A 12,611-nucleotide genomic window follows, 5' to 3' on the forward strand; every position below is an offset into this window, starting at 1 on the left:
AGGAAGGGATACTTCTGTAAGCCATTCACAAAATTACTCAGTCATGATGAATATGGAGTTGGGCAATAATCATCTTTTCTTGTGGGAACTTATCTTGGCAAATGATTGCCATTGATAAGCAAAATAAGAAGCAGTCTCTAATTTCTATTAGGTCGAAAACACGATAACAGGAGTATAAGGGATGCTCCCTTTTCAAGACGTTTTAGAAAAACAAGAAGAAAGTTTTCCATATAAGTGTGAACAATGGTTGGCCAGTTGGAAGCGTATTCTGAGTCTGGTATTTATGTCCATTGGCTAGCTGATGTTGAGGAGAGCCTGTATGGACATGTTTTTACTTTATGTGAATCCTTTCAAAATATGCACAAAACTGTGGCTCCCTCCTGCTGTGACTACATCTCAATGAGCTGCTGTGGCTAACCAGGTTGGTAGACGGTTTGTCTAATTTGGTTAAGAGCATTTATTTGAGATAAAATAGAGATCAAAATATTTGAGATTGAAATATAATAAGATGTATCTTGCTGATGAAACAACATGGGAGTATATCTTTGGTCCAATGCCCAGAGAAGAATCTATGGTAGGTTGCACCTCCATCCCTCCTCTGAATCCTCTGTTATCTGTAGCACTCTTGTTTCACCTGTATTCATTCCACTGTATTAGGCAGGGTCTTCCAGAAACCGAACCAAGAGGAGATATATTTATTTATTAACAAGAAATTTCTCAGATTTTTATGGAGGCTGAGAAGTCCCAAGGTCTGCCATCTTCAAGCTGGAGACCCAGAAAAGTCAGTGGAGTAATCAGTCCAGGACCAAAGCCTTGAGAACCAGGGTGAACTGATGGTATATATTAAAGACAGAGGGCAATAGATGGTAAGAGGTCCCAGCTCAAATGGTGAAACAGAAAAAAAGAGGGGGTCAAATTCTTTCTTCCTCTAGGATTTTGTTCTATTCAGGACCTCAACAGATTGAATTATGCCCACCCACAGTAGGGAGGATCTACTTTACTGAGATTAAGATCTCATCTGAAAACTGATTCAAAAGCATACCCATAATTAATGTTTAGTCTGTGTCCCAAACTGACATATAATATTAACCATTAAATATACCTACTTGACTACAGGCTCTTGAAGGAAATACCTTGTCTTATTTATCATTGCATCCTCTGTACTCTATGGTCATCATGGCTTTCATAAACAAACATTGATAGTAATGATAATAATTAATATTCATTGATCCCATACACTGTGGCCATGTATCAAGCTCTATGAGTTATTTGTATTAATTCTCCCAATAACTTATTGAAACATGTGCTATTAACAGACATTATTTCTATATGTGTGTATGTGACTGTATGACCAATGTGATTCTACAATATGTATACTCAGAAAAATGAGAAATTATATCCCATCTATGTATGATACATCAAAGTATATAAGTGCATTCTACTGTCATATATAACTAATAAAAACAAATAAAAAATAACTTAAAAAAAGTTATGTTATCTGGGGGCTGAGGTTGTGGCTCAGTGGTAGAGCGCTTGCCTAGCATGTGTGAGACACTGGGTTCGATTCTCAGCACCACATATAAATAAATAAAATAAAGGTCCATTGACAACTAAAAAATATTTTTAAAAGGTTATGTTATCTGATAGGTAAACAGAGCTGCTTATTAACTGATATGTATGTCCATTGGCTAGCTGATGTTGAGGAGAACCTATGTCTTTGTAAGCAGATATTGACCAGGCCACTGGCTCTAAAACCTATGATCTTAACTTTACATTATAGGTAAAGAGTAAATATGTGTTGCGTGTCAGGTGTGTATGCTCTTGGGTAGTGAAGCCTATTTGATCCAGACCACAACAAATCAAAAGGATAAATCTGGAAGATTTCAAAGATATCAAGTTATGGTAAAATTTGATGCTCATTTATTTATATATTCATTATGTTATGAATATTCAAATATTCATTCATTCATTCAACAAATATTTTTTAACCCAAACTATCTGCCAGGTACCAGTATAAAGATATGATAATGAACAAAATGAAATATGGTCTGGGCTCTGGTGTAGCTTAACTTCAAGTGAGAGTGTCAAATTGTAAAAAAGAATTATATTGATGAACATGTGAATTACTGAAAACGGAGATGTTCTAAAGAAAGAGAAAATTGTCCAAGTGATCTCATGATGGAGGAAGCAGTCCAGGGCAGGGGTCAGGAGAGGCTTCCAGAAAGAAGGTGTTGTTTTGATGTCGTCTGAAGAATGATTGGAGTTTACCCAGGAGACAGAGTGTGGTTTGGGTGGGGAGAGCAGTTGAGGCTGAGGGAACAGCATGTCCAATTCCTGAGCCACAAGGGACCTCAGCACATCAAGACCTACAGTAGTAAACTTGTACATAGTGAGCAAGCTCAGCTTAAAACCAAGCCAAACTGAATCCCAAACTGAATCTCTTCAGGCTGGGTGATATGGCAGTGGGTGCGTACAGGATTACAACCAAGTGACTTAGCGTCCTACTCAGGAGGCTGAGGCAGGACAAATGCAATTTGAGACCAACCTGGGAAACTTAGGGAGACCCTGTCTCAAAATGAAAACAAAACAAAACAGAATAGGAAAAAGGAAAAAATAACTGAACCAAAGTTTTCTGTGTCTATCTCTATATATGTATATATACATACGTTTTATCCATATAGTTTATATAAAACCTTATCATTTCTCTATGCATGCATAATATGAGAAGTAAAATCATATGTAAGTATTATTCTATAATTTTTTTCCTTTTTGTGCCCAGGACCTTGCACTGAGCTTGCTATAAAGTCCTTATAAAGTTCTTTAAAATTTAAATACAATGTGAACATTCTTCATGTTCATGTTTCTTGTGACTTTTAATAGTAGGGTATTTTATTGTATGCCCCATAATTTATTAAATAAACTCTTTAATATTGCATATTTAGTGCTGTTCTTATTTTTACCATTGTAAATAATGCCAAAATAAATATTTTTGTAGAAGACTATTTTTGCATATTTTCGATTACTTCTTTTTATATCAACTTCTACATTTTTGATACTTATTGTCCAATCTCACTTCTATTTGCAAGCCCATATGTACTACATGATTATCTATTTTACCCCTTCTTCACAAACCTTAGTATTTTCTCTTTGATTCTGTCTTTGTCAATACAAAATTCAAAAATGGCATTTATTCTTGTTTTATTTTACTGTCTTGCTTACAGCTGAGATTCTCTATTTGAAGGAAGGGATCACAGTCCTATACAATTTCTTCCTAGAAACAATTCCATTTCTCCCTTTAAGCTTCTTCTCCTTCCCAGACTCTTGAGATGTCTTGTTTTTTTTTTTTTGTCTTAACTCATTCTGTAAAGTCTTCTCAAGATAGGTTTTATCCTGTCTTCTCGTCCCCTTTCTGGAACTTTTTAAATACTTTCTTGACTAAAGTCAGCTCTGCATTTTTCCACCTGAGGTTTTTCTTTCTATTTCTCCTGTCCAGAGTTGCATAGGAAGCTGAAAGTTTTACTCTGTTTCTGGAGCATCCCTCAGTCCTGAGCAGAGATTGGTGAGTCTGGGAGCCCTAGGCAGCTGCCCTCTGCATCCTACGCTGAGATTGCCTGGCTAGACTTTCTGGAATACTGCTAGCTCTCTGTAATAGCCAGTGTATTCTCTGCCTCTGATTTTTTTTTTCTGTATTCACTTTCAAATGCATGCCTAGAGAGTCCCCAGCTGTAATTTCCCTGAATCATTCTTTAATTTCCACATTGCTCTTATTCTCCAAGGTCATCCATTACTTATGTGCTTCCCTCCCACCTTCCACCTCCCCTATTTCTTTCACTCTCATTCTGCTCTTGTCGGTCAGAGGTGTGAGCAATGGCTCACGTCATCCCTGGTCCCTCACGCCATCCCTGGCCTCTGATGCATCGCTTTAATGACACTGCTGACACCTACACAGTTCTCCTAAAATTCCTCCATTAGTCATTCCTTTGGTCAGGGCTCTTCAGGTCCTTTCAAAATTCATAAATGCTCTCTGAGAAGGTGGCACATCTAGCCACTTTTTAGCTATTAGTTTGTTTAATCAACTAGGTTCAGAGAACAAGGCCACGGAGCGATTTTTAATAAAGTGGCTGGGGAAATATGCAGCAATACCTTGGAAGAGATGCTTCAGTAAGGAGTAGCAGCTCTGGAGTGGTTCCTTTTGGAAGTAGAAGATGCTGACAAGGGAAGAGTGACTCCAAGAGCTAACCACCTGCCAACCTGGGTGGAAAGAACAGAGGACGATCATTTTGCTGCCATCTTCATCTCTTCAGACTGGGTGATATGGCAGTGGGTGCGTGCAGGTTACAACCAAGTGACTTAGTGTCTGAATTAGGGCACTTATGAGAGTGAAATGCCGAACTCTTACAAATGATGCAGAATCAACAAGTATAAATAAGGATTATTCTGGGCAAATGGAGATGCAAGATCCTCCTAATCACTGGAGGGACCACTGAGGTGTCTTTCTGCAAAGCTTGATAGTTTTCCATTTTTTTTCCCTAGGAACCAAATGAAAAGTTTCCTTCCATCTACCAGGTCCTCACACACAGTTATATAATAATTGGTTCATTTGAAACTTTTAAATGCATTGATTCATATTTGTGTATTCTTGGTTGAAAGTGAAAAGTGAAATATGAAAACAGATTCCAAGTGGAGAGGTAAGTTGGGGCCCTATTGTGAAAAGCCTTGAACTTCAGGCTGAGGAATATCAACTTAATCCTGTCTGCAGAAAGAAACTGCCAGGTGAAGGATGCAAAATGACCTATAGTTTACAAATACTAGCCCCTTCTCTTAAGTGTTGTTTTGTTTTCTGTGGTTGCACGGTCGACTCTGGTTCAAAAATATTTAATGGAAAATTCCAGAAAAAAACCAATTCATAAATTTTACAACTGTGTGTCATTCTAAGGGTTACTTGAGCACAAGCACTAGGCTATCATGACAATCAATCTGATGACCTTGGTGGCTGTTAAGTGACTTATGGTGGGTAGTATACACAGAGTGGATGATTCATGTCCTGAGTGGGATGGAGTGGGATGGTGGGAGATTTCATCACACTATTCAGAGAGCTTCCTGGGGATCAATGGAGAAGGTCAACAATAGCTTAATACTATGATACAATGCCTATGTCATTCACTTCACTTCCTTTTATCACTTATCACTTAGGCATTGTATCACCTCACATCATCTCAAAAAAGATGAATACAATACAGTAAGATACTTTAACTGTAGTATATTATCATAATTATTCTATTTTATTATTAATTATTGCTAATGATCTCTTACTGGGCCCAATATACAAATTAATTTCATCATGGGTTTGTATGCATAGGAGAAAATGTTGTATATGTAGGGTCTGGTACTATCTTAGGTTTCAGGCATCCACTGTGGGTCCCCTTGGGTCAAGGGGAACTACTGTACCACCCCAGAGAATGAGCAGGTTTAGCATAAACATTGGAAGGGGAGATATTTTTTACAGAAAGCTCAACATGACCATGGTACCGTTGAAAGTGCTGAGGAGCTGAGGGGAAAGGAAGTGAGCAGTAAAGGAAGTCACAGATTGGATCTTGACTGTCCCTCAAAGGCCTGTGTGTTAAAAGGCTTGTTCTCCAGAGTCATGTGGTGAAGCCCTAACTCCTAAAACTACACAAAATTTTAAATTTCCTTTGTCAGTCTCACAAGTCACATTAAAATGCTCAGTTGCCACATATGACTAGTGGCTATCATAATGAATAATGCTACATAGAACATGTATAGGAAAGAACATAGTATATATAGGGTTTGGTGCTATCTGTGGTTCTACATTGACTGTTCTGTTGGATAGTTATTACTTAACCAACCGTCATGTTCAAAGCCAAAATGAATAAAACCATCATGTTTAAGACTTCCCATTAGTTCAAATGTTACATTCCCTATGTCTAATAGTAGCATACAACATCATTGTGAGGGACTGAATTGTGTCCTCCCTGAGTCATGTGGTGAAGCCCTGACTCCCCACGTGATTCCATTTGGAGATAGGTCCTGTAGGTTAAAGAACTTTTAACGTACAGATTAAAAGAGGTCATAGGAATGCGGCCCTAATCTGATAGGTCTTGTTTCCTTATAAGAAGAGGAATTTACACCAGAGATTTCACTCTCATTACAGAGGAAAGGTCATGTGAGGACCCAGTGAGAAGGCATCTCATTGGAAGAGAAGGCTTATCAAAACCAGCCCTGCTGGCACCTTGATCTTGGACTTATAGCTTCTAGCACTATAAGAAAATAAATTTCTGTTCTTTAAGCTACCCAACCTCTGGTATTTTGTTATGGTAACTTACTAATATAACTGCTCTTTAAGAAACCCAGACTTGAAACCAGGTATGAAGAACAGGGTTGCCCCACTCCCATCCATGCCTTTCTATCCAAATTGAATAAGCTTCCCCTTGCTTCTTCTTACTATATCTTGAGTGTTCTCTTTTCTTTCCATTTTCACAATTGCCCTAGCAGTTACTCATATTTGAGATACTGAGCTACCTGGTACCATTTTCCCTACTACCACTCTCAACTTATAAATCAATCTCACCAGTGGATTGTTTTTCTTTATGTTAGCTTCTGTTATAAATCTGCAGAGGTCCCAGATTAACTATTGTGCAAAGCCTGATTTTTACCCCTAAATTCACAGTGTGACTATAACTACCCTTAATACCTCTAAACTCAAACTGTGTACACTGGCTTCCTGACTTACCCTGTACTGAACAAGTCACCTAGTTCAGAAGTTTTGTTTCAGAATGTAGAATGAATAATCCTACTCTACCAATAATCACTCCTATTCCTCATTGTTCCTTAAGTCCCCACTATATCCCACAGCTGCCTCTCTCTCTCTTCTAAGCAGTCAGCAATAGCAACAGCATCACACTGGAAATTGCAATAAAAATGAAAATTTGCTGAGGGGTTAGTGTAAGCCAGTAATTGTGCTAAGAACTTGAATTATTTTAATTTTCACCAAGACCCTGTAAAATCAACAGTATTATCACCATAATGCTAGGCTCATATTGTTCAAATTAAGGCAAGTCCTACCTTATTTTTCCTGTCTCGTTCTACCCTCAACACTCACTTGGTGCTTACTTATGTTTTTAAGCATGGAGTCAGTGTCCCCTACTAGACTGGAGGCTTCCTGAAGACAAGTACTTTGTTTGGATAGCCAAAACTGTACTGGTTCTTTCTACTTAATCTATTCTCAGTGATTTGCAGGCTTCTCTTTCCAGATCCTGTCCTTTTTTGGTGGCAGTCCTCAAATCCTGCTCTTAGGCTCTCTACTCTTCTCGCTTTGCACTCTTTGTATTATATTTCCACGTCAATATTGGTTGAGTACTGTACCAGGGACATCAACTCTGCAAGCACTTCAGGCCTGCCAGGCATTCAGGCCAACCATTGTATTGTAGCAGAGAGTACCCTTATTAAGGAAAATGCTGGAATCCATCAGAAAATACTAGAATTTCTGGCAGGGCAGTGACTAGGGGGAGACAAGTGAGGGGCTTAACGCCCAAAATTTAAGGAGATGCACACTCTCAGAATTGTGAACATGCTGAGCCTGCGCTAGCATGACCCTGAGAGCAAGTTCAGTTCTTGACCTCTGGGTTGGCTTCAGGAATAAGTTTGGGGCACTAATAATGTCTGCTATCATCCAATGTCTTCTTTGATATTTATTATAATATAATGCAACGCACTCTGCCTTATATTATACTTAGTTATGAGTTATGTGCAGACCTTTCTCCTTTTTATATCCTAAGCATCTTTCTTTCTTCCTTTTTTTTTTTTTGATTGAATCCAGGGGCACTCTACCACTAAGCTACATACTGGTCCTTTTTATATTTTATTTTGAGACAAGTTCTTGCTAAGGTGCCAAAGTTCTCTCTAAATTGCTCAGGCTGACCTTGAACTTGCAATCCTCCTGCTTCAGCCTCTCAAATTGCTGGCATTACAGGTATGTGCCACCACACCCAGCTAAATGCCAAGTTTCTTGAGAGGGGGAACTTATTTATCTTTCTAACCTTTTCTCCCCAGTACTTTATAACATGCTAATCATACAAAAAAAGTGGTTGTGATTTTTGACTTGAATTCCCTCTTTCCTTGCCTATCTCTTGCAGAAGGCTATATTAGTGCTGCCATTCCATTTCCCTCTGAGTTTCACCTTAGACCAGCCAAAACATAACTTTAAAAGAGTTAGGGACAAAAGGGAATCAATGAAGGAACAAAAACAGGAGAGATTAATTCAGGAACCAGAGCAGAGCAAGCATTCGTCAAGCATTGCCCTTAGACCCACAGCATAGCATCTCCTGGGGCCTTGATAGAAACAAAAATTCCCAGGCTTCACCCTAGACCTAACACATGAAGTCTGGGAATACAGACTAGCCATCTATGTTTCTATAAACCCATTGGGTGATTCTGAACTAGAAAATGATTGGGTAGTGAATCGGCCTTAGTACTGGAAAAGAGTTCTTGGTATTAGCCAGAGGGAAGAAACTGTAACCTTAGGGTACAGTCTTGTTCAGCAGCAGAACTGAGCAAGACGAACCTTGGGGAATGTGGTTCTATTAAAAAATAAAAGTTGAAATTTGCAGTACCTTGATATTAAAGAGAAGGGCATAAGGTATGGAGAGTTTCAATCTGTTGAAAAGAACCAAAAGAATCCTGAAGAAACTACAGAGTGTCAGAGGACCCTCAAGTGAAAGCAAGCCTACCCAGAGGAGATCCAAATGTCAGAGCAGACACACTAGCACAGCAGAGGACCAGATCTTATAAATTATCTACTACTCTAAATAAAAGGAATGAATTATATGAATTTGTACATATAAATCAAGTACTAATTATTTACTTCCAGGCTAGGTTTCTTGCTTTCACAGAACTCAGGACAAACCCAGGGCCTCATTCATGGTACGCCAGGCTCTATCATTGAACTACATGCCCCACACTTAATGACTTTTTAATTGTTTGAGATTGCATATCTAACTGTAATTTCCTCAACCTGTACCATTCAAGGCAGTCTCAATTTCTAAATTCTCTGCATGTACATAATCTTATGGATTTTCAGGTATATTCTGATTACTTTTTATATATTAAGTCTAGAAGTCCAAGATGGAGACACTAGCAGATATGGTGTCTGGGGAAGGCCTAGTTCCTAGTTCATGGGAACTAGTTCCTAGTTCATTATTTGTTCACCATAACCTCTTATGGTGGAAGGTGCAAGGAAGCTCTCTGGGGCCTGTTTTGTAGAGGCACTAATCCATTCACAAGGGCTCTTCACTCATGACCTAATCACCTCCCCAAAGATTCCCATCTCTTAACAAATACCACACCGACTGGACACGTGGGTTTTGGAGGGACACAACATTCAATTGGTAACACTATATATACATGGTTAATTTTTTTTAGACTGTCAAGCAATTCCTTTTGTGATGCTAAGGATCAAAACCCTGGCCTAAAGCATGCCAGGCAAGCACTCCACAGCTGAGCTACACTCTCAGCCCCACAGTGTCTTAATTACTATTACTTTATCATAAATTTTGATATCTGGAGTTTACGACATTCTGGTTTTCAAGTTAATCTTAGCTATGCTTGGCCCTTTGCATTTTCATTTAAGTTATAAGTCAGCAACTATAACACACATACAATATCTGCTGGGTTTTCAATTGGGTTTGAATGGAATCTACAGTTTCAGTTAGAGGAAAGTGTTTCAGTTAGAGAAAGTTGACATTTTTTAATATTGAGTTTTCTATTGAATTAACATCATCTGTCTTTCTCCTATTTTGGCTTTTAAAAATATTTTGTAATTTTCTTTGTGGAGTCCTTGCAAATCTTCCTCTTTTATTGAAAATACTCTAAATTTTTTACGAATATTGCACTTTAAAACTATTTATATCAGTATTAAAATGCGGCCAAGTTTATACATTGTCCTGGCACCTGACAACTTTTTTAAACTTATCTATTAATTCAAATACTAATTAATCTATAGATTATTTTGGTTTTATATAAGCCAAATTATGTTGTCATTGAATGATGACAGTTTTTTATCTTCTTTTTGTCTCCTCATATCTTTTAATTTCTGTTTCTTAATGTCAGAACTTTTATACAATGATGAATAAAATATTAAGTTTAATTGCTGTATTGGGAAATTAAAATAAAATTTATTTAGCCAAATATTTAATCAAAGGACATTTAAATTGGTTCAGTCTCTTTTCCAAAACAGTGCTGTGGGGAGCATCTTTTCATATCCAATTGTGTGCAGTTGTGTCATTCATTTCTTAGAATGTATTCCAGAATTTGTTGAAATACTCCAGTCAATTAAATGCATGAAAGTAAATAAAGCATATTTTTTTTAAACAAGCAGATGTAACTGTCAGAAAACAATGCATTTTCTTAGAAATTTCTTTTTTTCAGTTATAATGGGATCATAATTATATGGAAAAATCTACACTCTTGAAATATGAATTTAGTTAAAAGAAGGTTTTTTTTTTGGTGTGTGTGTGTGTGTGTGTGTGTGTGTGTGTGTGTGTGAGATCTAAGAATATCTATCTCTTTGCATTACTGCACTAATGTACCCCTGACTTCCTGGGATTCTAGTGGTCTTATTGTATTTTTAAAAAATATCTTTCATTGTTTCAGAAGTGTCTGATCTCTTGACCTGGAGAAAACATGCATTTGTCCTGTTTTCTTTCAACATTGAAAAAAAGAAAGCAGAAAGAAGGGAAAGGGGAAAGAGAGAAGCAAGTAATGGGGAGAGAACCAAAGGGAAAAATGAAAGTGTAGATAAATGCTATGAGACCTCCTTTCCTCCACTCTCTTCTGTTTCATTGTCTGGAGAACCTTCCTGGCTTTGTCTCCAAAAGTCTAATTTCAAGGACAGCGTAATTCCCCATATTTGTTCCCTTGGTCTGGTAGAAGAGGGTCATATCCCAGAGTGACTGTGATCCATGTCCTGTTTGTTAGAGGTGCCCAAGGGAGTAAGCAAATCTCAGAGTTGCTAACCTGCCAACTCAGGTGGGATCTTAGCAGGGTTGTCGGATAAAACAGAGGATGCTCAGTGAGATTTGAAATTCATGTATTATTATTTTTTTTACTAAAAGTACGACTCAGACATTGCATGGAGAATAACTTATGCCAAAGAATTTATTTATTTATCTGAAATTAAAAGTTAATTGGATGTCTTCATTTTTTATTTGACTGTTTTTTTGCTAAATCTGGACACCTTAGATCAGAATTCATCAGAATTCATTTTTGCATGGACTGAGATTCCTGTGGACCATGTATGGCCTGGCACATATCATGTAAGCGCTGGCTCTGGGTCTGATAATCAGAGCCAGTAAATACTGGTAAATAGTGTGGACAGATCCCAATTACTATGCCCATTTGCCACGTCATCATGTGAGGCTCTGATTGAGATTGACTTTGTGATTTGCTCATTGAGATGATATATTAAAGTAGAATTATATTTGAATTCTAGAATATTTAAAAGCCATATTCCCTTTACATTTGAGTTGGTTAACTGAGATCCTTAGTTGGAATGATTCAAAAACAAAAATGAAGGAAAGTTTGGAGATTCAAAATCGGGGTGATTCACAGCTTGACTCTTGTTTCTTAGTGATCAGATCTCAAGAAAAGGCTTTGTGTTGAAGAGGAGCCAAACTCGTGATTTAGGGTGGACATGTGGTGACAGCTGTCTACTCTTGCATCTGAATATGTCCTCATATTTTTCCTCTACTTTCCCTGAAGAGCCTCTGAATTGCAGAGTAGTTGGTATGGAAAATCTGCCTAGCTCAGATCTGCAAGGCATGCACTTGCCTGGCTTACCCTGCTTAGTCATAAGCAGCACCCCTGCCTGCCCCTCCAGAGCTGTATGATAGCAGTGGGAGGTATTAGTCATTCTTGGTCATACAGAATGTGGCCAGGACCAGAATCTTCAAATTCAGCTCATCTGAATGGGATCCCCATTCAGCTATGTGTGTAGGAGGTAAAAACATCTTCCATGCCATATGTATTGTTCATTCCTCTAGAACTTTGACTCCAACCTGCATGTGGTTTCTCTGTCCCTGGCGAGTTCAGCTGGACCATGAGCAAGGACTTCTTTTGTCCTTAAGACTTAGAAGCATAGCTTATAGGTCACTGTTCAACCCCAGGGCTGCAAAAGACCTGGTATACTGTTTTCAATCCCAAAGAAAGAACTTGGAAGACTCAACAGAGAGGGTTTGGACATTTTATTACTCACATGCTCTTCAGTGGCTATAGGCGGGAGTAAAATGGAGGGCCGCACCGTGTCTACAAGCTGGGGGAATACCTGGGATGGGTTGCATTCCTACTGCACAGAAGGATTTCTGCAGATATTTTATGATTTTTTTTTTTAAGTTTACAACCAAGAGCTTTGATCCTCACCTAAAGATTGGAGAGAAGGGAAGTGGCCAGTTTTCCTCTTTGTTTCCTTCATTATCATATTTTTCAGGGTCCCTCTACCCACCTGGAATGAAAAGCTTCCCTAGGCAGGGATTAGTGTTTACCCCTATAGTAACCAGTTTTTTTTTTTTTTTGAGGTGGGGGGGTGCTGTTTTTTCCTA

The sequence above is a fragment of the Marmota monax genome, unplaced genomic scaffold (assembly GCF_021218885.2).
Source record: "Marmota monax isolate L192 unplaced genomic scaffold, Marmota_monax_Labrador192_F-V1.1 WCK01_AAM20220418_F8-fsc00072, whole genome shotgun sequence".
NCBI classification, from domain to species: domain Eukaryota; kingdom Metazoa; phylum Chordata; class Mammalia; order Rodentia; family Sciuridae; genus Marmota; species Marmota monax.